General features: G+C 43.7%; 12 non-coding genes and 2 pseudogenes across 12 annotated transcripts; all 14 read right to left on the bottom strand.

Moving 5' to 3' along the window:
• Positions 1–343: 343 nt before the first annotated feature.
• On the bottom strand, positions 344–533 carry LOC141224174 (U2 spliceosomal RNA). The gene has a single exon (XR_012291684.1). It is a non-coding gene; the product is annotated as a U2 spliceosomal RNA (small nuclear RNA).
• A 6,092-nt stretch (positions 534–6,625) lies between these two features.
• Positions 6,626–6,816, bottom strand: LOC141224017 (U2 spliceosomal RNA). Its single transcript, XR_012291535.1, has one exon. It is a non-coding gene; the product is annotated as a U2 spliceosomal RNA (small nuclear RNA).
• Positions 6,817–7,928: 1,112 nt separating this feature from the next.
• LOC141224016 (U2 spliceosomal RNA) lies at positions 7,929–8,119 on the bottom strand. The gene has a single exon (XR_012291534.1). It is a non-coding gene; the product is annotated as a U2 spliceosomal RNA (small nuclear RNA).
• Positions 8,120–9,234: 1,115 nt separating this feature from the next.
• On the bottom strand, positions 9,235–9,425 carry LOC141224015 (U2 spliceosomal RNA). The gene has a single exon (XR_012291533.1). It is a non-coding gene; the product is annotated as a U2 spliceosomal RNA (small nuclear RNA).
• Positions 9,426–10,540: 1,115 nt separating this feature from the next.
• LOC141224091 (U2 spliceosomal RNA) lies at positions 10,541–10,731 on the bottom strand. The gene has a single exon (XR_012291608.1). It is a non-coding gene; the product is annotated as a U2 spliceosomal RNA (small nuclear RNA).
• A 1,115-nt stretch (positions 10,732–11,846) lies between these two features.
• Positions 11,847–12,037, bottom strand: LOC141224012 (U2 spliceosomal RNA). Its single transcript, XR_012291531.1, has one exon. It is a non-coding gene; the product is annotated as a U2 spliceosomal RNA (small nuclear RNA).
• A 1,115-nt stretch (positions 12,038–13,152) lies between these two features.
• Positions 13,153–13,339, bottom strand: LOC141224225 (U2 spliceosomal RNA). The gene has a single exon (XR_012291720.1). It is a non-coding gene; the product is annotated as a U2 spliceosomal RNA (small nuclear RNA).
• Positions 13,340–14,133: 794 nt separating this feature from the next.
• On the bottom strand, positions 14,134–14,225 carry LOC141224261 (U2 spliceosomal RNA; annotated as a pseudogene).
• A 1,115-nt stretch (positions 14,226–15,340) lies between these two features.
• LOC141224220 (U2 spliceosomal RNA) lies at positions 15,341–15,525 on the bottom strand. The gene has a single exon (XR_012291716.1). It is a non-coding gene; the product is annotated as a U2 spliceosomal RNA (small nuclear RNA).
• A 795-nt stretch (positions 15,526–16,320) lies between these two features.
• Positions 16,321–16,412, bottom strand: LOC141224269 (U2 spliceosomal RNA; annotated as a pseudogene).
• A 1,115-nt stretch (positions 16,413–17,527) lies between these two features.
• LOC141224011 (U2 spliceosomal RNA) lies at positions 17,528–17,718 on the bottom strand. The gene has a single exon (XR_012291530.1). It is a non-coding gene; the product is annotated as a U2 spliceosomal RNA (small nuclear RNA).
• A 1,115-nt stretch (positions 17,719–18,833) lies between these two features.
• Positions 18,834–19,024, bottom strand: LOC141224010 (U2 spliceosomal RNA). Its single transcript, XR_012291529.1, has one exon. It is a non-coding gene; the product is annotated as a U2 spliceosomal RNA (small nuclear RNA).
• A 1,115-nt stretch (positions 19,025–20,139) lies between these two features.
• LOC141224171 (U2 spliceosomal RNA) lies at positions 20,140–20,326 on the bottom strand. The gene has a single exon (XR_012291681.1). It is a non-coding gene; the product is annotated as a U2 spliceosomal RNA (small nuclear RNA).
• A 6,384-nt stretch (positions 20,327–26,710) lies between these two features.
• On the bottom strand, positions 26,711–26,901 carry LOC141224009 (U2 spliceosomal RNA). The gene has a single exon (XR_012291528.1). It is a non-coding gene; the product is annotated as a U2 spliceosomal RNA (small nuclear RNA).
• Between the last annotated feature and the right edge of the window lie 802 nt (positions 26,902–27,703).

Here is a 27,703-nt window from a genome sequence, read left to right as displayed (position 1 = left end):
TATACTGAAAGGTCAATTATATTGTGCAGCTTATCTCACCACCTGTAGTTATTTAGGTGAAAGCTCCAAAATGCTTGCCTAATATGTCTGTTTATCCAAAAGGAAGTAAAAAGGGAGAGCTAGAAAGATAGCATTGCATCACATTACATGGCAATGCAATGCACAGTTGCTGAAGTTGAACCAAAATGAGCTTGTAATCTGGCTTCTGCAACTTTGAACATGAAAAATCCAATGAGGAGAAGAAAAGCAAAGCCAAAGAGTCCATCCCAAAATCCGACAAACAAGCAAAATGAACAAAAAACATTGAATTCAATTCTTTCTGATTTTAGAAACTGCATTAAAGAAGGGGTGCACCGGTCCTGGAGATACTGCAATACCAGGTCAATGCGTGGAGTGGACAGAGCAAGCTCTTTTTCCATCTCCCTGTTCTAAAAATCCATTTAATATATGGTCCCCAGATAGGGGACGTATCAGATATTAAACTGATAAGAACAGATTTTTTTTTTTTTTTTATACCATTCAGTAAAATTTTTCAAGCAACAATCAATAGTATAAAAACTCATACTACGTTGCCCAGTCTTACATCATAATGGTACTTTCTTTATTTCATATTTATAACTTTATACTGAAACAGTTGTAATACCTTTTGAATGGACAAAAAACTATAAAACATACCATTATCATAAAAAAAGACAGATCACAACACTTAAACAAGGACTTACTGGTACTTTACCAGTGACCTCCATTTTTTTACTTTCCAAAAACCTTCTGAATCAGAGCCACCACCGCCACGGCTGTCCCATAAATAAACTATGTATAACCTTGACAAAACCATCCTAACACAATTATTAACTGAGATTATTTTCCTTTTAAATAAACACAAATTCCTAACGTCCCACAGACTTTCTATTACCCATGCCATTATCAACCACAACAATCTCTCTTTCACCCGGCTACTTGCACCCATCCCAAACATTACCACTCTCCAATTTATAAAATTCACGCCCGCTAGTTCCTTGCATAAACCACCCACTCCCTTCCAAACACTCTGAGCATAATCACAATTCCAAACCAAATGCATAACAGTTTCACTCGCCCCACATCCATCCCTCGGACATACCTCTGTTCTAATCAGATCCCTCCTCTTCTGTACCTCTCTCACAGGCAAAATCTCATGCAAACTCATCCATACGATATCACGCTGCCTATTCGATATTCCTTTTATACTCAGGTTCCTCCATACACACAACGCTTCACTCGATCTCAAGCCCCTAATGTTACATTCAAACTCTCTAACACGCATCCTTCTCCTTACATTCCTTATCACTTTGAAATCACCCATAGGAACATCCAACAAATCATGCTTGACAACAAATTTTTCAACAAACTCATACCACACTGGACATTTAAACGAAACAGGCACTCTTGCATCCCTTCTCATCCATTTCAACCCAAACAACATCCATCCAGCCATATATTTAATCATAAAAGCCGTCTTGTTATCCCTACCTAACAGAACAACCACCGTTTTAATATAATTTAAACCAAGACAAAATTCAAAATTTGGGAAATCCATTCCCCCATGTTCACGTAACTTACACAAATATTCCCTTTTAAGTTTTTCCATCTTACTTCCCCAATAAAACGTAAAAATTAGCTTCTCAATCCGCCTAAAACCCCTATAAGGGGCTGGAAAAACCACTGACACAAAAAGTAACATAGGAAGAATCACTGACTTAATAATAAGGACTTTGCCTGACAATGTCAAGTCCCGTAACCTCCAAAAATTTAACTTCTGTTCAATCCTCTTACCGCATTCATCCCAACTCTCATTCCCTTTCAGATCTTTGTTAAACCACACCCCCAAAACCTTAATAGCACCTTCTTCACATATCACACCATCCATCCTAACACTCGAATCCCCGAAACACTTAAAGCTACACTTCCCCCAATTCACCCTAAAACCAGATGCACCACAAAAGAAATCTAAAAGCAACCTTGCTCGATTCATAGCAGCCATATTATCACTCACCACAACAACATCGTCCATATACCCCATTACCTTTACAGTCTTTCCACCACTCCCTGGGATCAGAAGACCATTCATCACTTTCTCTTTCCGAATCATGCACAACAGGGGCTCAATCACACTTATAAACAGGACAGGGGACAACGGACACCCCTGCCTGACCCCTGATTTTATGCACACCTTCTCACTCAAACATCCATTCACTAACACTTCACTCACCACACCATCATACAAACACCTTATGGCATTCACAAAAACACTAGGAAAACCCATCCTAAATAACACCTCAAACATAAACGCATGCGACACTCTATCAAAAGCTTTCTCAAAATCCACACAAAAAACCATACATTTCCCCTTCCTAAACATACAATCTCCAATTACGTCTCTCAACAACAAGAGGTTATCAGTCACACACCTACCTGGCACCGCGCACACTTGATCATCACCAACCACACTTCCAATCACCCCACGCATACGGTTAGCCAGAATTTTGCTAAAGACTTTATAATCTGCATTGAGTAATGTAATCGGCCTCCAATTACGCAAATTCTTTTTCTCACCCTTCTTATATAGTAAAACAACTACTCCTTCTTTCATGGAATTACAAAGTACACCATTCATCCACATATATTGACATACCTCCACAAAATCAACACCAATCACATCCCATGCTTTTACATAAAACTCCACAGGCAACCCATCTTTCCCAGGTGTTTTATTCTTTTTCGCACCATCCACCGCCTTTTTAACCTCATCAAAAACAATATCCTCACTCAAACACTCACGTTCCCCTGATTCAAGCTGACTCTCCAACATACCTAACACATGCTCTTTCAAACCCCCATCCACCCATTTAGACTCAAATAAACTACTATAGAAACTATGTACCTCATCCAACACTTCCCTTCCAACCACAGTCATACCATTATCATTTACAACCTCATCCAACTCATCTTTTTTACTGCACATTTTTTTAAAAAAGTACCTCGTACACTTCTCATCCATATCCAAATGCTCAACTCTCGTCCTAAAAATAATTTCCTTCCCACGCTTTTCCAAAACACGCTTCATCTCATCTCTCGCTCCTCTGAGTTGATCACTAACATCAATTCCTTTCATACTCATTTTATGTAACCACTCAATCCTCATATTTAAATCTTTAAATCTGCCTCTTTCAATTGCTGCTTTTTTATAACCCCACCTCCTAAAAAAATTCTTAATTTCCACTTTCACCCAATCCCACCATACAGTCACATCCACAAAATTATTTTTCCTAGACCTCCACCATTCATACTTACTTTCGAAGTCTCTCATAACCCTAACATCCTCTAACAACCTAACATTTAGCTTCCATACCCCAACACCATGCACCATTTTTTTATCACCTTCAAACATACCCCACAAACATTCATGGTCTGTGAAAGAAAAAACATGCTGTTTAAAAAATTTACACACCAAACCTCTATTTGTATACAGCATGCGGTCAATCCTGGACACTATTCCTCCCCTATCAGCTCTATATGTGGCCGGTGGTGGCTTACTCAAAAATTCCGCTGCATCTAAAAAAGAAAAATCAGATGTAATTTGATTAAGGACCTTACCCGTGACATCAATTTCCCCTTCAGAAACACAATTGAAATCACCAACTAATAATATTGGAATCCTTCCAGGCAAAAATAAACATATTTTCTCTAATAGTGCTAACCTATCCCCTTTGTTAATTGGACAATACACGTTAACAATTTTCACCCTCCACCCTCTCCCCTTAACCACTGCCATTATACAACGACCTGGCTCCACCACCATATAATTTTCAAAACTTAAATCCCTATTCCCCAACAAAATCCCCACACCATCATTTTTGTTTGTCATTGAACCTGACCAAATACTATGCCCAGTCCTTTTCAGGAGGTGACTCTTCAATTCCGCACTCTTGCAGACAGTAAATATTTGCTCCAAGATTTTTTAGTTCTTCCAGTATAGCCAATCTTCTAGGCTTAGATTTTATAAGCCTTACATTTATTGACAGTACACTACAGCCCACGTTGGAGCCCATTTTTTAACCATATTCGGTAAAAAAGAACATACCCCCCACCGAAGAGTCAACCTTTCTCGTCTTGAAACTCGATTCCTGATGTTAAGCAGAGAATGCTGGCCCCCTCCTCAAAAAAAGACCTCCTAGGAGAGGCACTGTAGCTCTCGGGATAGCTCCTATCACTTAAGGGGCTGATGCTCCCAATACTGGCAGGTGAAAAATCTGGCCGGAACTTCTTTGCAGAAGACACATCAGAGTCCTCATCAGGGGGCCTCACCACAGCCCCGGTGAAGTCACCCTGGCCACCACCACCTTCATGAATTGCCTCTGAGCTTTCCAAAGCCAACACCGGCGTTGTGGAGAGTGAACCGCTCACTTCTCCCTCACCACTCACATCAAGCAGAATTGACATATCTGCAGGCTCTATCTCAACAGCGCTTCCACCAGCAGGATCGGGTGCTTGCTCCATCTCTTCCATGAAGTCCCTTACTGCCTCGATCGCCTCACCAATAGTGGCGGCAGTAGTAGGACGTGGGGACACGGCCTCTGCATATGACCTGGAACGATGGGGACAGTCCTTGAAAGCGTGTCCCTCCTCGCCACATGCATTACAAACCATGGAGTTAGTACACTCCATTGCCAGATGACCCTCTTTATTGCATTTCCCACAAAACTTCTCCACCGTGCAGTCCTCTTGGTAGTGTCCAAAGGATTTACACTTCCTGCAAAAACGCGGAGCACCAGGAAAAAACATATACCCTCTATCCCTCCCGATGGCAAAACTGAGGGGAGGGTAGTGGATACCCCCAGGTCCCTGGGGGTCCTCCTGGAACCGAACAAAAAACTTGTGTTTGCCAGTCCACAAGCCCACCTCATTCCTCACCTTGTGTGAGTAGGACACATAGCTGCAATGACGGTTCAGGAATCTAGTAATGTCCTCCACATCCACAAGGGGGTTGTGCATAAACACAACAACTGGCACTTCCCCCTTAGTATACAATACCGTGAATGTAAGCCCATCAAGAGCCGGATGATCCAAGGCTTGCTGATCCTTTAGAGTCTTGAAAAGATTCTGGCAAGCTGCCATACGATCAAGGACTAAAACGTACCGGCCATTCTTTGGGAACTCCTGTAGGCAAATGATGTCTCCACGACCAACATTCAAAATCTTGAAGATGACGACTTCCACCAAGAACCGCAGGTTAAAGAAATTCCTCTTCGACTCCTCAATATCAATGCGAAAAGCATTTTTGACCCGAATATCATCAGTCCCGGCATAGCGAATCTTGACGCCCATTATCACCTCTCGTTTCCTCTGGACCCCCCCCAATAGCAGCAGGCAGCTTAAGCCACCTAAGTGGCGATGCTGCAAGGCCGAGGGGGAGACACTATAGGATCCTTCTGACCAGATACAAGATCTAAGCCAAAAGGCCGAGAAGCGATAACCAGAATTGGTTTCAAACTACGGAGCCACCCAAGGATCCTGAAAAGTCCATTTGTGGAGATGAGCTCCTGGACTCCCGTTAAGAAGACATGTTGTCAACCTCTAGATCCCTTACATGCCTGCACTTTTCGGCTTGCTGCTGCTGCAATCCACGCGTTTTAGATCTGCATAACTCCACCTCTTTAAACACAGCACCTTCACCCCCTGCTGTTCCCACCCGCCTCAACACCGTTGGAAGGGAGGAGAACCAATTAAGGCGGGGGGTGGGGTGGAACGAGCAGCTGTCTACCCTTAGCAGGAGGGCTCCTGATTACATACCTCTCCTGCTGCTGCTGCTGCTGGCTGTCCAGCAGCAGACTGAAGGTGGCTGCTGCTGTGCACAGGTATATAAAGGCTCAGAGCCTATTATGACACGCGCAGCCAGCGTTCCATTGCCACATTCCATCTACTGCAGGCAGGATACCTGGCTGGCTGAATGTCGCTGAGAAGCTCACAGAGACCGCCATAAGCAACAGTTTAACAGAATGCCACAGACTAATCAACCAAACTTTTTGGGTTGGGTTCTCTTTTATAGTCTGCAGGCATTAAATGAAAGAAGTCAGTGTTCCAGCAGAAGGAGACAACGTTTCAGAAAAGGCATTGTAGCAAACCAAAAAAGAAATTTTAAGCGCAGCAGAGTAACCAGCGCACATACCTGTTAGCTCAGGTGAGTTTAAAAGGCTGCTGTTGATAACAAGGGCATTTGCTAAATAGATGGTGTGTGTGCAACAATATACTGAAAGGTCAATTATATTGTGCAGCTTATCTCACCACCTGTAGTTATTTAGGTGAAAGCTCCAAAATGCTTGCCTAATATGTCTGTTTATCCAAAAGGAAGTAAAAAGGGAGAGCTAGAAAGATAGCATTGCATCACATTACATGGCAATGCAATGCACAGTTGCTGAAGTTGAACCAAAATGAGCTTGTAATCTGGCTTCTGCAACTTTGAACATGAAAAATCCAATGAGGAGAAGAAAAGCAAAGCCAAAGAGTCCATCCCAAAATCCGACAAACAAGCAAAATGAACAAAAAACATTGAATTCAATTCTTTCTGATTTTTGAAACTGCATTAAAGAAGGGGTGCACCGGTCCTGGAGATACTGCAATACCAGGTCAATGCGTGGAGTGGACAGAGCAAGCTCTTTTTCCATCTCCCTGTTCTAAAAATCCATTTAATATATGGTCCCCAGATAGGGGACGTATCAGATATTAAACTGATAAGAACAGATACTACACTTGATCTTAGCCAAAAGGCCGAGAAGCGATAACCAGAATTGGTTTCAAACTACGGAGCCACCCAAGGATCCTGAAAAGTCCATTTGTGGAGATGAGCTCCTGGACTCCCGTTAAGAAGACATGTTGTCAACCTCTAGAACCCTTACATGCCTGCACTTTTCGGCTTGCTGCTGCTGCAATCCACGCGTTTTAGATCTGCATAACTCCACCTCTTTAAACACAGCACCTTCACCCCCTGCTGTTCCCACCCGCCTCAACACCGTTGGAAGGGAGGAGAACCAATTAAGGCGGGGGGTGGGGTGGAACGAGCAGCTGTCTACCCTTAGCAGGAGGGCTCCTGATTACATACCTCTCCTGCTGCTGCTGCTGGCTGTCCAGCAGCAGACTGAAGGTGGCTGCTGCTGTGCACAGGTATATAAAGGCTCAGAGCCTATTATGACATGCGCAGCCAGCGTTCCATTGCCACATTCCATCTACTGCAGGCAGGATACCTGGCTGGCTGAATGTCGCTGAGAAGCTCACAGAGACCGCCATAAGCAACAGTTTAACAGAATGCCACAGACTAATCAACCAAACTTTTTGGGTTGGGTTCTCTTTTATAGTCTGCAGGCATTAAATGAAAGAAGTCAGTGTTCCAGCAGAAGGAGACAACGTTTCAGAAAAGGCATTGTAGCAAACCAAAAAAGAAATTTTAAGCGCAGCAGAGTAACCAGCGCACATACCTGTTAGCTCAGGTGAGTTTAAAAGGCTGCTGTTGATAACAAGGGCATTTGCTAAATAGATGGTGTGTGTGCAACAATATACTGAAAGGTCAATTATATTGTGCAGCTTATCTCACCACTTGTAGTTATTTAGGTGAAAGCTCCAAAATGCTTGCCTAATATGTCTGTTTATCCAAAAGGAAGTAAAAAGGGAGAGCTAGAAAGATAGCATTGCATCACATTACATGGCAATGCAATGCACAGTTGCTGAAGTTGAACCAAAATGAGCTTGTAATCTGGCTTCTGCAACTTTGAACATGAAAAATCCAATGAGGAGAAGAAAAGCAAAGCCAAAGAGTCCATCCCAAAATCCGACAAACAAGCAAAATGAACAAAAAACATTGAATTCAATTCTTTCTGATTTTAGAAACTGCATTAAAGAAGGGGTGCACCGGTCCTGGAGATACTGCAATACCAGGTCAATGCGTGGAGTGGACAGAGCAAGCTCTTTTTCCATCTCCCTGTTCTAAAAATCCATTTAATATATGGTCCCCAGATAGGGGACGTATCAGATATTAAACTGATAAGAACAGATACTACACTTGATCTTAGCCAAAAGGCCGAGAAGCGATAACCAGAATTGGTTTCAAACTACGGAGCCACCCAAGGATCCTGAAAAGTCCATTTGTGGAGATGAGCTCCTGGACTCCCGTTAAGAAGACATGTTGTCAACCTCTAGATCCCTTACATGCCTGCACTTTTCGGCTTGCTGCTGCTGCAATCCACGCGTTTTAGATCTGCATAACTCCACCTCTTTAAACACAGCACCTTCACCCCCTGCTGTTCCCACCCGCCTCAACACCGTTGGAAGGGAGGAGAACCAATTAAGGCGGGGAGTGGGGTGGAACGAGCAGCTGTCTACCCTTAGCAGGAGGGCTCCTGATTACATACCTCTCCTGCTGCTGCTGCTGCTGGCTGTCCAGCAGCAGACTGAAGGTGGCTGCTGCTGTGCACAGGTATATAAAGGCTCAGAGCCTATTATGACACGCGCAGCCAGCGTTCCATTGCCACATTCCATCTACTGCAGGCAGGATACCTGGCTGGCTGAATGTCGCTGAGAAGCTCACAGAGACCGCCATAAGCAACAGTTTAACAGAATGCCACAGACTAATCAACCAAACTTTTTGGGTTGGGTTCTCTTTTATAGTCTGCAGGCATTAAATGAAAGAAGTCAGTGTTCCAGCAGAAGGAGACAACGTTTCAGAAAAGGCATTGTAGCAAACCAAAAAAGAAATTTTAAGCGCAGCAGAGTAACCAGCGCACATACCTGTTAGCTCAGGTGAGTTTAAAAGGCTGCTGTTGATAACAAGGGCATTTGCTAAATAGATGGTGTGTGTGCAACAATATACTGAAAGGTCAATTATATTGTGCAGCTTATCTCACCACCTGTAGTTATTTAGGTGAAAGCTCCAAAATGCTTGCCTAATATGTCTGTTTATCCAAAAGGAAGTAAAAAGGGAGAGCTAGAAAGATAGCATTGCATCACATTACATGGCAATGCAATGCACAGTTGCTGAAGTTGAACCAAAATGAGCTTGTAATCTGGCTTCTGCAACTTTGAACATGAAAAATCCAATGAGGAGAAGAAAAGCAAAGCCAAAGAGTCCATCCCAAAATCCGACAAACAAGCAAAATGAACAAAAAACATTGAATTCAATTCTTTCTGATTTTAGAAACTGCATTAAAGAAGGGGTGCACCGGTCCTGGAGATACTGCAATACCAGGTCAATGCGTGGAGTGGACAGAGCAAGCTCTTTTTCCATCTCCCTGTTCTAAAAATCCATTTAATATATGGTCCCCAGATAGGGGACGTATCAGATATTAAACTGATAAGAACAGATACTACACTTGATCTTAGCCAAAAGGCCGAGAAGCGATAACCAGAATTGGTTTCAAACTACGGAGCCACCCAAGGATCCTGAAAAGTCCATTTGTGGAGATGAGCTCCTGGACTCCCGTTAAGAAGACATGTTGTCAACCTCTAGATCCCTTACATGCCTGCACTTTTCGGCTTGCTGCTGCTGCAATCCACGCGTTTTAGATCTGCATAACTCCACCTCTTTAAACACAGCACCTTCACCCCCTGCTGTTCCCACCCGCCTCAACACCGTTGGAAGGGAGGAGAACCAATTAAGGCGGGGGGTGGGGTGGAACGAGCAGCTGTCTACCCTTAGCAGGAAGGCTCCTGATTACATACCTCTCCTGCTGCTGCTGCTGCTGGCTGTCCAGCAGCAGACTGAAGGTGGCTGCTGCTGTGCACAGGTATATAAAGGCTCAGAGCCTATTATGACACGCGCAGCCAGCGTTCCATTGCCACATTCCATCTACTGCAGGCAGGATACCTGGCTGGCTGAATGTCGCTGAGAAGCTCACAGAGACCGCCATAAGCAACAGTTTAACAGAATGCCACAGACTAATCAACCAAACTTTTTGGGTTGGGTTCTCTTTTATAGTCTGCAGGCATTAAATGAAAGAAGTCAGTGTTCCAGCAGAAGGAGACAACGTTTCAGAAAAGGCATTGTAGCAAACCAAAAAAGAAATTTTAAGCGCAGCAGAGTAACCAGCGCACATACCTGTTAGCTCAGGTGAGTTTAAAAGGCTGCTGTTGATAACAAGGGCATTTGCTAAATAGATGGTGTGTGTGCAACAATATACTGAAAGGTCAATTATATTGTGCAGCTTATCTCACCACCTGTAGTTATTTAGGTGAAAGCTCCAAAATGCTTGCCTAATATGTCTGTTTATCCAAAAGGAAGTAAAAAGGGAGAGCTAGAAAGATAGCATTGCATCACATTACATGGCAATGCAATGCACAGTTGCTGAAGTTGAACCAAAATGAGCTTGTAATCTGGCTTCTGCAACTTTGAACATGAAAAATCCAATGAGGAGAAGAAAAGCAAAGCCAAAGAGTCCATCCCAAAATCCGACAAACAAGCAAAATGAACAAAAAACATTGAATTCAATTCTTTCTGATTTTAGAAACTGCATTAAAGAAGGGGTGCACCGGTCCTGGAGATACTGCAATACCAGGTCAATGCATGGAGTGGACAGAGCAAGCTCTTTTTCCATCTCCCTGTTCTAAAAATCCATTTAATATATGGTCCCCAGATAGGGGACGTATCAGATATTAAACTGATAAGAACAGATACTACACTTGATCTTAGCCAAAAGGCCGAGAAGCGATAACCAGAATTGGTTTCAAACTACGGAGCCACCCAAGGATCCTGAAAAGTCCATTTGTGGAGATGAGCTCCTGGACTCCCGTTAAGAAGACATGTTGTCAACCTCTAGATCCCTTACATGCCTGCACTTTTCGGCTTGCTGCTGCTGCAATCCACGCGTTTTAGATCTGCATAACTCCACCTCTTTAAACACAGCACCTTCACCCCCTGCTGTTCCCACCCGCCTCAACACCGTTGGAAGGGAGGAGAACCAATTAAGGCGGGGGGTGGGGTGGAACGAGCAGCTGTCTACCCTTAGCAGGAGGGCTCCTGATTACATACCTCTCCTGCTGCTGCTGCTGCTGGCTGTCCAGCAGCAGACTGAAGGTGGCTGCTGCTGTGCACAGGTATATAAAGGCTCAGAGCCTATTATGACACGCGCAGCCAGCGTTCCATTGCCACATTCCATCTACTGCAGGCAGGATACCTGGCTGGCTGAATGTCGCTGAGAAGCTCACAGAGACCGCCATAAGCAACAGTTTAACAGAATGCCACAGACTAATCAACCAAACTTTTTGGGTTGGGTTCTCTTTTATAGTCTGCAGGCATTAAATGAAAGAAGTCAGTGTTCCAGCAGAAGGAGACAACGTTTCAGAAAAGGCATTGTAGCAAACCAAAAAAGAAATTTTAAGCGCAGCAGAGTAACCAGCGCACATACCTGTTAGCTCAGGTGAGTTTAAAAGGCTGCTGTTGATAACAAGGGCATTTGCTAAATAGATGGTGTGTGTGCAACAATATACTGAAAGGTCAATTATATTGTGCAGCTTATCTCACCACCTGTAGTTATTTAGGTGAAAGCTCCAAAATGCTTGCCTAATATGTCTGTTTATCCAAAAGGAAGTAAAAAGGGAGAGCTAGAAAGATAGCATTGCATCACATTACATGGCAATGCAATGCACAGTTGCTGAAGTTGAACCAAAATGAGCTTGTAATCTGGCTTCTGCAACTTTGAACATGAAAAATCCAATGAGGAGAAGAAAAGCAAAGCCAAAGAGTCCATCCCAAAATCCGACAAACAAGCAAAATGAACAAAAAACATTGAATTCAATTCTTTCTGATTTTAGAAACTGCATTAAAGAAGGGGTGCACCGGTCCTGGAGATACTGCAATACCAGGTCAATGCGTGGAGTGGACAGAGCAAGCTCTTTTTCCATCTCCCTGTTCTAAAAATCCATTTAATATATGGTCCCCAGATAGGGGACGTATCAGATATTAAACTGATAAGAACAGATACTACACTTGATCTTAGCCAAAAGGCCGAGAAGCGATAACCAGAATTGGTTTCAAACTACGGAGCCACCCAAGGATCCTGAAAAGTCCATTTGTGGAGATGAGCTCCTGGACTCCCGTTAAGAAGACATGTTGTCAACCTCTAGATCCCTTACATGCCTGCACTTTTCGGCTTGCTGCTGCTGCAATCCACGCGTTTTAGATCTGCATAACTCCACCTCTTTAAACACAGCACCTTCACCCCCTGCTGTTCCCACCCGCCTCAACACCGTTGGAAGGGAGGAGAACCAATTAAGGCGGGGGGTGGGGTGGAACGAGCAGCTGTCTACCCTTAGCAGGAGGGCTCCTGATTACATACCTCTCCTGCTGCTGCTGCTGCTGGCTGTCCAGCAGCAGACTGAAGGTGGCTGCTGCTGTGCACAGGTATATAAAGGCTCAGAGCCTATTATGACACGCGCAGCCAGCGTTCCATTGCCACATTCCATCTACTGCAGGCAGGATACCTGGCTGGCTGAATGTCGCTGAGAAGCTCACAGAGACCGCCATAAGCAACAGTTTAACAGAATGCCACAGACTAATCAACCAAACTTTTTGGGTTGGGTTCTCTTTTATAGTCTGCAGGCATTAAATGAAAGAAGTCAGTGTTCCAGCAGAAGGAGACAACGTTTCAGAAAAGGCATTGTAGCAAACCAAAAAAGAAATTTTAAGCGCAGCAGAGTAACCAGCGCACATACCTGTTAGCTCAGGTGAGTTTAAAAGGCTGCTGTTGATAACAAGGGCATTTGCTAAATAGATGGTGTGTGTGCAACAATATACTGAAAGGTCAATTATATTGTGCAGCTTATCTCACCACCTGTAGTTATTTAGGTGAAAGCTCCAAAATGCTTGCCTAATATGTCTGTTTATCCAAAAGGAAGTAAAAAGGGAGAGCTAGAAAGATAGCATTGCATCACATTACATGGCAATGCAATGCACAGTTGCTGAAGTTGAACCAAAATGAGCTTGTAATCTGGCTTCTGCAACTTTGAACATGAAAAATCCAATGAGGAGAAGAAAAGCAAAGCCAAAGAGTCCATCCCAAAATCCGACAAACAAGCAAAATGAACAAAAAACATTGAATTCAATTCTTTCTGATTTTAGAAACTGCATTAAAGAAGGGGTGCACCGGTCCTGGAGATACTGCAATACCAGGTCAATGCGTGGAGTGGACAGAGCAAGCTCTTTTTCCATCTCCCTGTTCTAAAAATCCATTTAATATATGGTCCCCAGATAGGGGACGTATCAGATATTAAACTGATAAGAACAGATTTTTTTTTTTTTTTTTTTTTGTGAAAGCCCGAATTCGTGTACAAAACCCGAGTGCGCTTAAAAAAGTGACAAGTGCCACAAAAAAAGTGCACTAGGATGCTGGTCTTCTTGAAACCCTCTCCAAAAGGAGAAGGGTCCCCCAAACCATTCCCCGTCCCTCCGAGCCAAAAGGCCACAGCGAGGAACAGGGACAAAAAGCCACCTCCAGCCGAAGCCAGAGGCGACCCAATCTTACCCCCAGCACCTGCCCGAGTTCTCACCCGAGCAAGGCACTGGGAGCCAAAGACTGTGCTCCCCTCCCGGAAGAGGGGAGCCAACAACGCTCTCCTCCCGAAAGAGGAGAGCCAGGGGGGTTCAGGGGGGAGCGGAACCTGATGGCCACACACTCCCCCCCTAGACCTGCCAAGAGAGGAACCCGTAAGGGAACCGCATCCCGACAAAATCCTAGTAGGACGTGACACACGTGAATAAGTGGACACACAGTGACAAAGAAATTAAATAAATAGTGAAGGTTTCACAGTATAATACTGCCCGGACCTTCGACCGGGAATTGAAAAATTCCCCATCCTAAGGCCAGAAGGCCCGGAATAAGGGTGTGTGCGAAGAAAGAAAATTTGAAGTGCTTGTGCAAATGTGCCATAAACTCAAGTGGGGATCCCAATCCCAGTGAGTTAAGGCACCCCAGGGTCACCACTCCTGGGGCACTTCACACTTCGGGCTTTCGATCTTCCCCGGCCCAATGGCGTCGATCCTGGGGGGCCATGCTTTCCACCAGATGACTCTATTAGCCACCTGGCGTACTAACAAGCGCCTAAACCCCAGTGTGCATAATGTATCAATCTACTAGGGCGGCCAACATCCAAAACCGCCTTTTCGAAAGATACTACACTTGATCTTAGCCAAAAGGCCGAGAAGCGATAACCAGAATTGGTTTCAAACTACGGAGCCACCCAAGGATCCTGAAAAGTCCATTTGTGGAGATGAGCTCCTGGACTCCCGTTAAGAAGACATGTTGTCAACCTCTAGATCCCTTACATGCCTGCACTTTTCGGCTTGCTGCTGCTGCAATCCACGCGTTTTAGATCTGCATAACTCCACCTCTTTAAACACAGCACCTTCACCCCCTGCTGTTCCCACCCGCCTCAACACCGTTGGAAGGGAGGAGAACCAATTAAGGCGGGGGGTGGGGTGGAACGAGCAGCTGTCTACCCTTAGCAGGAGGGCTCCTGATTACATACCTCTCCTGCTGCTGCTGCTGCTGGCTGTCCAGCAGCAGACTGAAGGTGGCTGCTGCTGTGCACAGGTATATAAAGGCTCAGAGCCTATTATGACACGCGCAGCCAGCGTTCCATTGCCACATTCCATCTACTGCAGGCAGGGTACCTGGCTGGCTGAATGTCGCTGAGAAGCTCACAGAGACCGCCATAAGCAACAGTTTAACAGAATGCCACAGACTAATCAACCAAACTTTTTGGGTTGGGTTCTCTTTTATAGTCTGCAGGCATTAAATGAAAGAAGTCAGTGTTCCAGCAGAAGGAGACAACGTTTCAGAAAAGGCATTGTAGCAAACCAAAAAAGAAATTTTAAGCGCAGCAGAGTAACCAGCGCACATACCTGTTAGCTCAGGTGAGTTTAAAAGGCTGCTGTTGATAACAAGGGCATTTGCTAAATAGATGGTGTGTGTGCAACAATATACTGAAAGGTCAATTATATTGTGCAGCTTATCTCACCACCTGTAGTTATTTAGGTGAAAGCTCCAAAATGCTTGCCTAATATGTCTGTTTATCCAAAAGGAAGTAAAAAGGGAGAGCTAGAAAGATAGCATTGCATCACATTACATGGCAATGCAATGCACAGTTGCTGAAGTTGAACCAAAATGAGCTTGTAATCTGGCTTCTGCAACTTTGAACATGAAAAATCCAATGAGGAGAAGAAAAGCAAAGCCAAAGAGTCCATCCCAAAATCCGACAAACAAGCAAAATGAACAAAAAACATTGAATTCAATTCTTTCTGATTTTAGAAACTGCATTAAAGAAGGGGTGCACCGGTCCTGGAGATACTGCAATACCAGGTCAATGCGTGGAGTGGACAGAGCAAGCTCTTTTTCCATCTCCCTGTTCTAAAAATCCATTTAATATATGGTCCCCAGATAGGGGACGTATCAGATATTAAACTGATAAGAACAGATTTTTTTTTTTTTTTTTTTTCGAAAGCCCGAATTCGTGTACAAAACCCGAGTGCGCTTAAAAAAGTGACAAGTGCCACAAAAAAAGTGCACTAGGATGCTGGTCTTCTTGAAACCCTCTCCAAAAGGAGAAGAGTCCCCCAAACCATTCCCCGTCCCTCCGAGCCAGAAGGCCACAGCGAGGAACAGGGACAAATAGCCACCTCCAGCCGGAGCCAGAGGCGACCCAATCTTACCCCCAGCACCTGCCCGAGTTCTCACCCGAGCAAGGCACTGGGAGCCAAAGACTGTGCTCCCCTCCCGGAAGAGGGGAGCCAACAACGCTCTCCTCCAGAAAGAGGAGAGCCAGGGGGTTCAGGGGGGAGCGGAACCTGATGGCCACACACTCCCCCCCTAGACCTGCCAAGAGAGGAACCCGTAAGGGAACCGCATCCCGACAAAATCCTAGTAAGGACGTGGACACACGTGAAAAAGTGGACACACAGTGACAAAAAAATTAAATAAATAGTGAAGGTTTCACAGTATAATACTGCCCGGACCTTCGACCGGGAATTGAAAAATTCCCCATCCTAAGGCCAGAAGGCCCGGAATAAGGGTGTGTGTGAAGAAAGAAATATTGAAGTGCTAGTGCAAATGTGCCATAAACTCAAGTGGGGTTCCCAATCCCAGTGAGTTGAGGCACCCCAGGGTCACCACTCCTGGGGCACTTCACACTTCGGGCTTTCGATCTTCCCCGGCCCAATGGCGTCGATCCTGGGGGGCCATGCTTTCCAGCAGATGACTATATTAGCCACCTGGCGTACTAACAAGCGCCTAAACCCCAGTGTGCATAATGTATCAATCTACTAGGGCGGCCAACATCCAAAACCGCCTTTTCGAAAGATACTACACTTGATCTTAGCCAAAAGGCCGAGAAGCGATAACCAGAATTGGTTTCAAACTACGGAGCCACCCAAGGATCCTGAAAAGTCCATTTGTGGAGATGAGCTCCTGGACTCCCGTTAAGAAGACATGTTGTCAACCTCTAGATCCCTTACATGCCTGCACTTTTCGGCTTGCTGCTGCTGCAATCCACGCGTTTTAGATCTGCATAACTCCACCTCTTTAAACACAGCACCTTCACCCCCTGCTGTTCCCACCCGCCTCAACACCGTTGGAAGGGAGGAGAACCAATTAAGGCGGGGGGTGGGGTGGAACGAGCAGCTGTCTACCCTTAGCAGGAGGGCTCCTGATTACATACCTCTCCTGCTGCTGCTGCTGCTGGCTGTCCAGCAGCAGACTGAAGGTGGCTGCTGCTGTGCACAGGTATATAAAGGCTCAGAGCCTATTATGACACGCGCAGCCAGCGTTCCATTGCCACATTCCATCTACTGCAGGCAGGATACCTGGCTGGCTGAATGTCGCTGAGAAGCTCACAGAGACCGCCATAAGCAACAGTTTAACAGAATGCCACAGACTAATCAACCAAACTTTTTGGGTTGGGTTCTCTTTTATAGTCTGCAGGCATTAAATGAAAGAAGTCAGTGTTCCAGCAGAAGGAGACAACGTTTCAGAAAAGGCATTGTAGCAAACCAAAAAAGAAATTTTAAGCGCAGCAGAGTAACCAGCGCACATACCTGTTAGCTCAGGTGAGTTTAAAAGGCTGCTGTTGATAACAAGGGCATTTGCTAAATAGATGGTGTGTGTGCAACAATATACTGAAAGGTCAATTATATTGTGCAGCTTATCTCACCACCTGTAGTTATTTAGGTGAAAGCTCCAAAATGCTTGCCTAATATGTCTGTTTATCCAAAAGGAAGTAAAAAGGGAGAGCTAGAAAGATAGCATTGCATCACATTACATGGCAATGCAATGCACAGTTGCTGAAGTTGAACCAAAATGAGCTTGTAATCTGGCTTCTGCAACTTTGAACATGAAAAATCCAATGAGGAGAAGAAAAGCAAAGCCAAAGAGTCCATCCCAAAATCCGACAAACAAGCAAAATGAACAAAAAACATTGAATTCAATTCTTTCTGATTTTAGAAACTGCATTAAAGAAGGGGTGCACCGGTCCTGGAGATACTGCAATACCAGGTCAATGCGTGGAGTGGACAGAGCAAGCTCTTTTTCCATCTCCCTGTTCTAAAAATCCATTTAATATATGGTCCCCAGATAGGGGACGTATCAGATATTAAACTGATAAGAACAGATACTACACTTGATCTTAGCCAAAAGGCCGAGAAGCGATAACCAGAATTGGTTTCAAACTACGGAGCCACCCAAGGATCCTGAAAAGTCCATTTGTGGAGATGAGCTCCTGGACTCCCGTTAAGAAGACATGTTGTCAACCTCTAGATCCCTTACATGCCTGCACTTTTCGGCTTGCTGCTGCTGCAATCCACGCGTTTTAGATCTGCATAACTCCACCTCTTTAAACACAGCACCTTCACCCCCTGCTGTTCCCACCCGCCTCAACACCGTTGGAAGGGAGGAGAACCAATTAAGGCGGGGGGTGGGGTGGAACGAGCAGCTGTCTACCCTTAGCAGGAGGGCTCCTGATTACATACCTCTCCTGCTGCTGCTGCTGCTGGCTGTCCAGCAGCAGACTGAAGGTGGCTGCTGCTGTGCACAGGTATATAAAGGCTCAGAGCCTATTATGACACGCGCAGCCAGCGTTCCATTGCCACATTCCATCTACTGCAGGCAGGATACCTGGCTGGCTGAATGTCGCTGAGAAGCTCACAGAGACCGCCATAAGCAACAGTTTAACAGAATGCCACAGACTAATCAACCAAACTTTTTGGGTTGGGTTCTCTTTTATAGTCTGCAGGCATTAAATGAAAGAAGTCAGTGTTCCAGCAGAAGGAGACAACGTTTCAGAAAAGGCATTGTAGCAAACCAAAAAAGAAATTTTAAGCGCAGCAGAGTAACCAGCGCACATACCTGTTAGCTCAGGTGAGTTTAAAAGGCTGCTGTTGATAACAAGGGCATTTGCTAAATAGATGGTGTGTGTGCAACAATATACTGAAAGGTCAATTATATTGTGCAGCTTATCTCACCACCTGTAGTTATTTAGGTGAAAGCTCCAAAATGCTTGCCTAATATGTCTGTTTATCCAAAAGGAAGTAAAAAGGGAGAGCTAGAAAGATAGCATTGCATCACATTACATGGCAATGCAATGCACAGTTGCTGAAGTTGAACCAAAATGAGCTTGTAATCTGGCTTCTGCAACTTTGAACATGAAAAATCCAATGAGGAGAAGAAAAGCAAAGCCAAAGAGTCCATCCCAAAATCCGACAAACAAGCAAAATGAACAAAAAACATTGAATTCAATTCTTTCTGATTTTAGAAACTGCATTAAAGAAGGGGTGCACCGGTCCTGGAGATACTGCAATACCAGGTCAATGCGTGGAGTGGACAGAGCAAGCTCTTTTTCCATCTCCCTGTTCTAAAAATCCATTTAATATATGGTCCCCAGATAGGGGACGTATCAGATATTAAACTGATAAGAACAGATACTACACTTGATCTTAGCCAAAAGGCCGAGAAGCGATAACCAGAATTGGTTTCAAACTACGGAGCCACCCAAGGATCCTGAAAAGTCCATTTGTGGAGATGAGCTCCTGGACTCCCGTTAAGAAGACATGTTGTCAACCTCTAGATCCCTTACATGCCTGCACTTTTCGGCTTGCTGCTGCTGCAATCCACGCGTTTTAGATCTGCATAACTCCACCTCTTTAAACACAGCACCTTCACCCCCTGCTGTTCCCACCCGCCTCAACACCGTTGGAAGGGAGGAGAACCAATTAAGGCGGGGGGTGGGGTGGAACGAGCAGCTGTCTACCCTTAGCAGGAGGGCTCCTGATTACATACCTCTCCTGCTGCTGCTGCTGCTGGCTGTCCAGCAGCAGACTGAAGGTGGCTGCTGCTGTGCACAGGTATATAAAGGCTCAGAGCCTATTATGACACGCGCAGCCAGCGTTCCATTGCCACATTCCATCTACTGCAGGCAGGATACCTGGCTGGCTGAATGTCGCTGAGAAGCTCACAGAGACCGCCATAAGCAACAGTTTAACAGAATGCCACAGACTAATCAACCAAACTTTTTGGGTTGGGTTCTCTTTTATAGTCTGCAGGCATTAAATGAAAGAAGTCAGTGTTCCAGCAGAAGGAGACAACGTTTCAGAAAAGGCATTGTAGCAAACCAAAAAAGAAATTTTAAGCGCAGCAGAGTAACCAGCGCACATACCTGTTAGCTCAGGTGAGTTTAAAAGGCTGCTGTTGATAACAAGGGCATTTGCTAAATAGATGGTGTGTGTGCAACAATATACTGAAAGGTCAATTATATTGTGCAGCTTATCTCACCACCTGTAATTATTTAGGTGAAAGCTCCAAAATGCTTGCCTAATATGTCTGTTTATCCAAAAGGAAGTAAAAAGGGAGAGCTAGAAAGATAGCATTGCATCACATTACATGGCAATGCAATGCACAGTTGCTGAAGTTGAACCAAAATGAGCTTGTAATCTGGCTTCTGCAACTTTGAACATGAAAAATCCAATGAGGAGAAGAAAAGCAAAGCCAAAGAGTCCATCCCAAAATCCGACAAACAAGCAAAATGAACAAAAAACATTGAATTCAATTCTTTCTGATTTTAGAAACTGCATTAAAGAAGGGGTGCACCGGTCCTGGAGATACTGCAATACCAGGTCAATGCGTGGAGTGGACAGAGCAAGCTCTTTTTCCATCTCCCTGTTCTAAAAATCCATTTAATATATGGTCCCCAGATAGGGGACGTATCAGATGTTAAACTGATAAGAACAGATTTTTTTTAATTTGGCTATCCCCTGCAGAGGGATAAAACCGTTTATTAAAACTTTAACAAATTACAAGCATAATTACACAAATACCAAACGTTAAAAGACAAATGAAATTTACAAAACAAAAAAATACAAAGATTTTAAATAATTAGGTTCCATTGGTCAACAAGCCATTTTTTGGAAATATGTACATTCTTCTTTTTGTCAATTAAATAATAAGTATACATTTCACATAAACATAAACTTAAAACATCATTCACTGATAAAACATCTTGTTTAAAAATAGCAATGTTGCGCGCTTTCCAGAGAGATGACTTGGCGCAGTTCACTGTCTTCCAAGCCATTGTGTACTGGTCCATTGTGGGGCATTCCATAAGTCCGTATAGCACAGTTTTATATGTAAAGTCCTTGAGGTCTGCCACCCTTTCCAGTAGGGGGAGCAGTCTTCTCCAGAAATCCTTTGCAAAATTACATGTCCATAATAGATGTTCCACCGTTTCCTCGTCTTGGCATCCGGCTCTTGGGCAGATGGCAGACCTCACAAATCCTCTTCTGTATTGGAATGCCCGGCAAGGAAGACAGCGGTGCATGCAACTCCAAGCCAGATCTCTCTGTTCATTAAAAAGATAAAAAACGTTAATCATTTTCCAGATAGACATAGATTTGTCATCATCATATCTGTCAACATTACATATTTCCTCACTTTTACGTATTTCTTTAATTAGTTTCTTACTATTTCTTAATTCCTCTATTTTCTTAGTCCCTAAATTAAAATTGGACACTATTTTCCTTAAAATCTCATAATGCGTCGACAAATTAAAAGCATGGGGCACAGATATATTAACTTCATACCATCCAAACTTTCTCATAAAAAATCCTGTATTAAAACGCATAAAAAAGGACCAATAGTGATTCTTAAAAAGGGCATTAAAACAGTAAACGAACAGATGGATTAAAAGAAACCTATTAAAATCTGGAAAATCTTTACCACCTTTTACTTTTGATTTCATCACGATTTCTCTTTTCAGCTTTTCCATTTTTGAGTTCCAAAAGAAGGTAAAACAGGTTTTGGTTATCTTTTTTAAAACATTAACAGGCGGGGGGAAAACCATGCTAAGATACAATAAAAGAGGTAAAATCACCATCTTTAAAACCAATACTTTACCCTCCATTGTAAGTCTCCTCATGTTCCACATACATATTTTCGTATTTACTTTCTGTATAACTGTTTCCCAACTATTATAACCATCATTATTTTCAGTGAATGATATACCTAAAATGGAAATGGATTCGGAGACATTAATTGGTACATCACGTAAAATCATCCCCCCAACACTTAAAATGTTACACTTATTAAAATTGATTTTAAAACCAGAAGCTAGACAAAAGGATTGCACTTGATGGAGAGTGGCCGTAAGTGATGGTGCATCTGTACACAAGACCGCCACGTCATCCATGTAGCCTACAACCTTGGCCTCCAAACCACCGCTTCCAGGCAGAGGGACACCGCATATCTGTTTATTTTGGCGTATTGCACATAACATTGGTTCCAGTGCACAGATAAACAGTAGGGGGGACAGAGGGCATCCCTGTTTCACCCCTGACCGTAAAAATACCTCTTGTGTCTTAAAACCATTCACTAAAATCTTACTTGTACAATCCTTGTAAAATGCTTTAAGCGATAGTAAAAACCCTTCTGGTATGCCCATTTTCTCTAAAACTTTAAAAAGATAAAAGTGTGAGACACGGTCAAATGCTTTTTCAAAATCAATAGATAAAATCGCCATTTTCCCCTTTCTGTCTTTCACATCCTCAATACAGTCTTTCACTAAATTCAGATTGTCCCATATACTGCGCCCCGGCACCCCACACACTTGATTAGAATGAATAACTTTGCTGATGACTTCTTTTAGACGATTTGCACAAATTTTAGCCATTATTTTATAGTCACAATTTAAAAGTGTTATTGGTCTCCAGTTTTCTAATTTTGATTTATCGCCTTTTTTGTATAGGAGGGAGACTTCACCTTTCTTCCAGGAATTTAATAAAACCTTATTATTAAAAACCTCAGTAAACAAATAAAACAAATCATCTTTTAAAATATCATAAAAACATACATAAAATTCTATTGGGATGCCATCAGGACCAGGGACCTTTCCAGTTTTAAAACTTTTAATAGTTTTTAACACTTCTTGTTCCGTTAAAACTTGGGATAAAAACTCTTGGGATGCGGGATCTAAAACAGCTGTTAGTCCTTGCAGCGAATCATCCATTAATTTATTATCTATATATTTTCCATTAAAAAGATTAGAAAAAAAAACCTCAACTTTACCCAGCATATTTTTTAGATTATTCTCACCATCTATATGGTCAATTATCACTTTTTCTTTTTTATTTTTCCTAAAAAAATATCTGGAACACTTTTCATTTTCTTCTATATGTTGTACTCTAGAACGAAAAATTATCTCTTTTCCTTTTTGTTCTAGCCATTTTGAAATCTCTTCTTTTAAGTTTGAAATATCAACTTGTACATCTATCCCATTGTCTCTGAGCTTAAATAATGTTTGTAGGCGGGTATTTAAAATTCTATATTCTTCATATTTTTCTTTGGCTCTACATATACTCTTTTTAATAAAAAAGTCTTTTATTTTTACTTTCATTCTATCCCACCATACACTCATAGTCTCACTTGTTTTTTTCCCTTTTCTACATTTCCTATAAAACTCAATAAAATCTGATAAAATCTGCGAGTCGGTTAAAAGGGATACGTTCATTTTCCAGCTTTTCTTACCACATTTTTTGTTGTCATTTACTTTTATGGTAAAGGATAAAAGTTTATGGTCTGAAAATATATTAGTTAAAACTTCACATTTGGCAGGTATTGTTTTATCTGAACCAAAAATAAAATCAATCCTAGAGCTACAATTAGAATTGCTCCAAGTGAAACCGGCGTCCTCTGTGCTGTCACTATGACACTCTTTATATATGTCTATCAATTTAGCATCTTTGACTATATCATGTAGCATACCTGAGGTTTTATCGTAGTTCCTGCTTACAGAGCTGGAGTGCCGGTTTTCACCTTTTAAAACACAATTAAAATCCCCTGCTAAGATAAAAGGTTCAGAGTTATTAATAAATAATGGTAAAAGATCAAGCATTTCGGCTCTTTCATTTTTCTCTGGGGATCCATAAAAATTTAAAAACTGCCATCTAATACCATCAATAAAAGCTTTCACTAATAAAATACGACCTGGTAAAATTTCCTGAATAAAATCAATTAAAACGTTCCCTTTAAAAAGTATGGCTACACCCGCTGATCCTGCAGCATTCGATCCGGACCAGACAGATGGCCCACACTTCCACTCATCTTTATATTTTTGATATGACATTTCATGTGGGATATTACATTCTTGCAGAAAAAATACAGATGCAGTAAAACACGTAAAAAAATTAAAAAGAGCAGTTCTTCTCATGTTAGATTTTATGCCTCTCACGTTGAGGGAAATACCTTTGAGTTCAGCCATCATTAGAAAATGTAGAAATTTTACTTAGGTAACTAAGAGCAACGGATTTACCTGTCCGATGAACCTGATCAGACCACTGGGCTTGCGCCTCCCTCCTCATCTGATAGTATCGTCACGAGAGTCTCCGTGGAGGAGGAAAGATTACCACATTTATATAAACCCGACGCTACACTGGCATAGCTCGGAGGGCTGGCTGGCAGAACCCGCTGGGTCTCCATTGGCTGGCCATGCAGTTCCTCATCAGGTGGGTCCCCGAGGGGTTCCGCCGCCCCTGTTTGACCTGTAGAAGGTCGTCCTATAGGAGGAGGTTGCGCACAAGGCAGAGCCTCTGACTCTTCAGAGGCAGCAAGATCCCGGTCCCCACCTGTAGCAGCGGAGACCGAAACCCCTGAGGGTCCAGCGTCCACGTCCCCTTCTGGAGAAGTGTCCATCTGTTCACCTCCTGCTGCCTCCTCCGAACCACCCTTTTTCTTTTTCTTAGGACCCACCTTTATCCACTCAGCGCCCTCAGCACTAGGAGACCCAGACTGGGCATGGGCTTCTGTGTCGGCCTTTTGCCGGTCCCTTTTGACCTTACCAGTAGTGCCCTTCTGCTCCTTCTCAGCCCTCCTTTTGGACTCCCGCAGGTCCTGCAGCCAGGTTTTGGGATTTGGTATTTTACCTGTCATAGACTCTGGAGACACTTCACTATTTGGTACGCCCTTATTGTCTCCAGAGGCTCCAGGTTGTTGTTCCTCCTCCTGAGGGGTGGTCTGATCTTTTGGTCCTTGGTCGGACGTCTTGGACTTCCCCTTTTGCTCATCTTCCCGAAATCTGTGAGGGCAAGAAAAATAAAAGTGACCTGGAGTCTGGCAAAAACTGCATTTCTTTTCCTTAGGGCATTCTTTTGTCTCATGTTCTTCACTAGCACAATTTCTACATGATACATGACAGTTTTCTTTTGAATGACCATAGCGCCCACAATTTCTGCAATATACTGGCATCCCAGAAAAGAAGAAATCCCCATTTGTTTGCCCAATTTTGAAACGGGCAGGGGGGAGCCGTATACCACCTGGTGTATTTGGATCTCTTGTACACTTCACAAGGAATTTCCACTTAGATGTCCATATGTTATATTCGTTTAATATCTTCCCAATACATTTAACACTTTTAAAATAAATTGCTAGAAATGACATTACTTCTGGAGCAGAAACAAAGGGCGAAAATATTTTTACAATAACCAGTCTTACCTCATCCAGGACGTGCTCAACAATTTGTATCCCTTTCAAAACAGGACTATTTTCAACTTTTTTTAACTTTTCTAGTACATCTCTAAAAATACCTTCTCCGGTGAATGTGATGTCACAGTCACCTCTTCTGGGATAATCCTGGATGGAGAGAATTTCATTCCTTTGTACGCCAAGAAGGTTCCTGAGCACGTCCTGGACTACATACCCTAATTTCCTCATATCCGAGCCACCCGCCGTGAAGTGAACTCGGATAGAGTTTTTTAGCCTTGCATAAAGAGGCACGAGGTTAGGGTCAACCTCCATGGAAAAACGCAACAAGGTTGCAAATTGCAGCCGCTTGCAATCTGCGCTCCCAGTGTTCTTGCAGCGAAAAACACCTGGAAGCTGGGGGATCGCAACTCGTTACCCTGGGACTAAGCCCTCTCCCTAATAGCAGCAAGCAGGTTAAGTCCACCAAAGTGGACGATCCTGCCAGGCCAAGGAGAGGGGTACCCGAGTGCCCTTCAACCACAATCTCCTGCAATAAAGCACTTGATCTTAGCCAAAAGGCCGAGAAGCGATAACCAGAATTGGTTTCAAACTACGGAGCCACCCAAGGATCCTGAAAAGTCCATTTGTGGAGATGAGCTCCTGGACTCCCGTTAAGAAGACATGTTGTCAACCTCTAGATCCCTTACATGCCTGCACTTTTCGGCTTGCTGCTGCTGCAATCCACGCGTTTTAGATCTGCATAACTCCACCTCTTTAAACACAGCACCTTCACCCCCTGCTGTTCCCACCCGCCTCAACACCGTTGGAAGGGAGGAGAACCAATTAAGGCGGGGGGTGGGGTGGAACGAGCAGCTGTCTACCCTTAGCAGGAGGGCTCCTGATTACATACCTCTCCTGCTGCTGCTGGCTGTCCAGCAGCAGACTGAAGGTGGCTGCTGCTGTGCACAGGTATATAAAGGCTCAGAGCCTATTATGACACGCGCAGCCAGCGTTCCATTGCCACATTCCATCTACTGCAGGCAGGATACCTGGCTGGCTGAATGTCGCTGAGAAGCTCACAGAGACCGCCATAAGCAACAGTTTAACAGAATGCCACAGACTAATCAACCAAACTTTTTGGGTTGGGTTCTCTTTTATAGTCTGCAGGCATTAAATGAAAGAAGTCAGTGTTCCAGCAGAAGGAGACAACGTTTCAGAAAAGGCATTGTAGCAAACCAAAAAAGAAATTTTAAGCGCAGCAGAGTAACCAGCGCACATACCTGTTAGCTCAGGTGAGTTTAAAAGGCTGCTGTTGATAACAAGGGCATTTGCTAAATAGATGGTGTGTGTGCAACAATATACTGAAAGGTCAATTATATTGTGCAGCTTATCTCACCACCTGTAGTTATTTAGGTGAAAGCTCCAAAATGCTTGCCTAATATGTCTGTTTATCCAAAAGGAAGTAAAAAGGGAGAGCTAGAAAGATAGCATTGCATCACATTACATGGCAATGCAATGCACAGTTGCTGAAGTTGAACCAAAATGAGCTTGTAATCTGGCTTCTGCAACTTTGAACATGAAAAATCCAATGAGGAGAAGAAAAGCAAAGCCAAAGAGTCCATCCCAAAATCCGACAAACAAGCAAAATGAACAAAAAACATTGAATTCAATTCTTTCTGATTTTAGAAACTGCATTAAAGAAGGGGTGCACCGGTCCTGGAGATACTGCAATACCAGGTCAATGCGTGGAGTGGACAGAGCAAGCTCTTTTTCCATCTCCCTGTTCTAAAAATCCATTTAATATATGGTCCCCAGATAGGGGACGTATCAGATATTAAACTGATAAGAACAGATACTACACTTGATCTTAGCCAAAAGGCCGAGAAGCGATAACCAGAATTGGTTTCAAACTACGGAGCCACCCAAGGATCCTGAAAAGTCCATTTGTGGAGATGAGCTCCTGGACTCCCGTTAAGAAGACATGTTGTCAACCTCTAGATCCCTTACATGCCTGCACTTTTCGGCTTGCTGCTGCTGCAATCCACGCGTTTTAGATCTGCATAACTCCACCTCTTTAAACACAGCACCTTCACCCCCTGCTGTTCCCACCCGCCTCAACACCGTTGGAAGGGAGGAGAACCAATTAAGGCGGGGGGTGGGGTGGAACGAGCAGCTGTCTACCCTTAGCAGGAGGGCTCCTGATTACATACCTCTCCTGCTGCTGCTGCTGCTGGCTGTCCAGCAGCAGACTGAAGGTGGCTGCTGCTGTGCACAGGTATATAAAGGCTCAGAGCCTATTATGACACGCGCAGCCAGCGTTCCATTGCCACATTCCATCTACTGCAGGCAGGATACCTGGCTGGCTGAATGTCGCTGAGAAGCTCACAGAGACCGCCATAAGCAACAGTTTAACAGAATGCCACAGACTAATCAACCAAACTTTTTGGGTTGGGTTCTCTTTTATAGTCTGCAGGCATTAAATGAAAGAAGTCAGTGTTCCAGCAGAAGGAGACAACGTTTCAGAAAAGGCATTGTAGCAAACCAAAAAAGAAATTTTAAGCGCAGCAGAGTAACCAGCGCACATACCTGTTAGCTCAGGTGAGTTTAAAAGGCTGCTGTTGATAACAAGGGCATTTGCTAAATAGATGGTGTGTGTGCAACAATATACTGAAAGGTCAATTATATTGTGCAGC

Source organism: Phyllobates terribilis, unplaced genomic scaffold, assembly GCF_046119375.1.
Source record: "Phyllobates terribilis strain yellow unplaced genomic scaffold, ASM4611937v1 Scaffold_381__1_contigs__length_1843176, whole genome shotgun sequence".
Taxonomy (NCBI): domain Eukaryota; kingdom Metazoa; phylum Chordata; class Amphibia; order Anura; family Dendrobatidae; genus Phyllobates; species Phyllobates terribilis.
The sequence above is the reverse complement of the archived record's forward strand: the minus strand, read 5'-3'. Positions and strand labels throughout refer to the sequence as shown.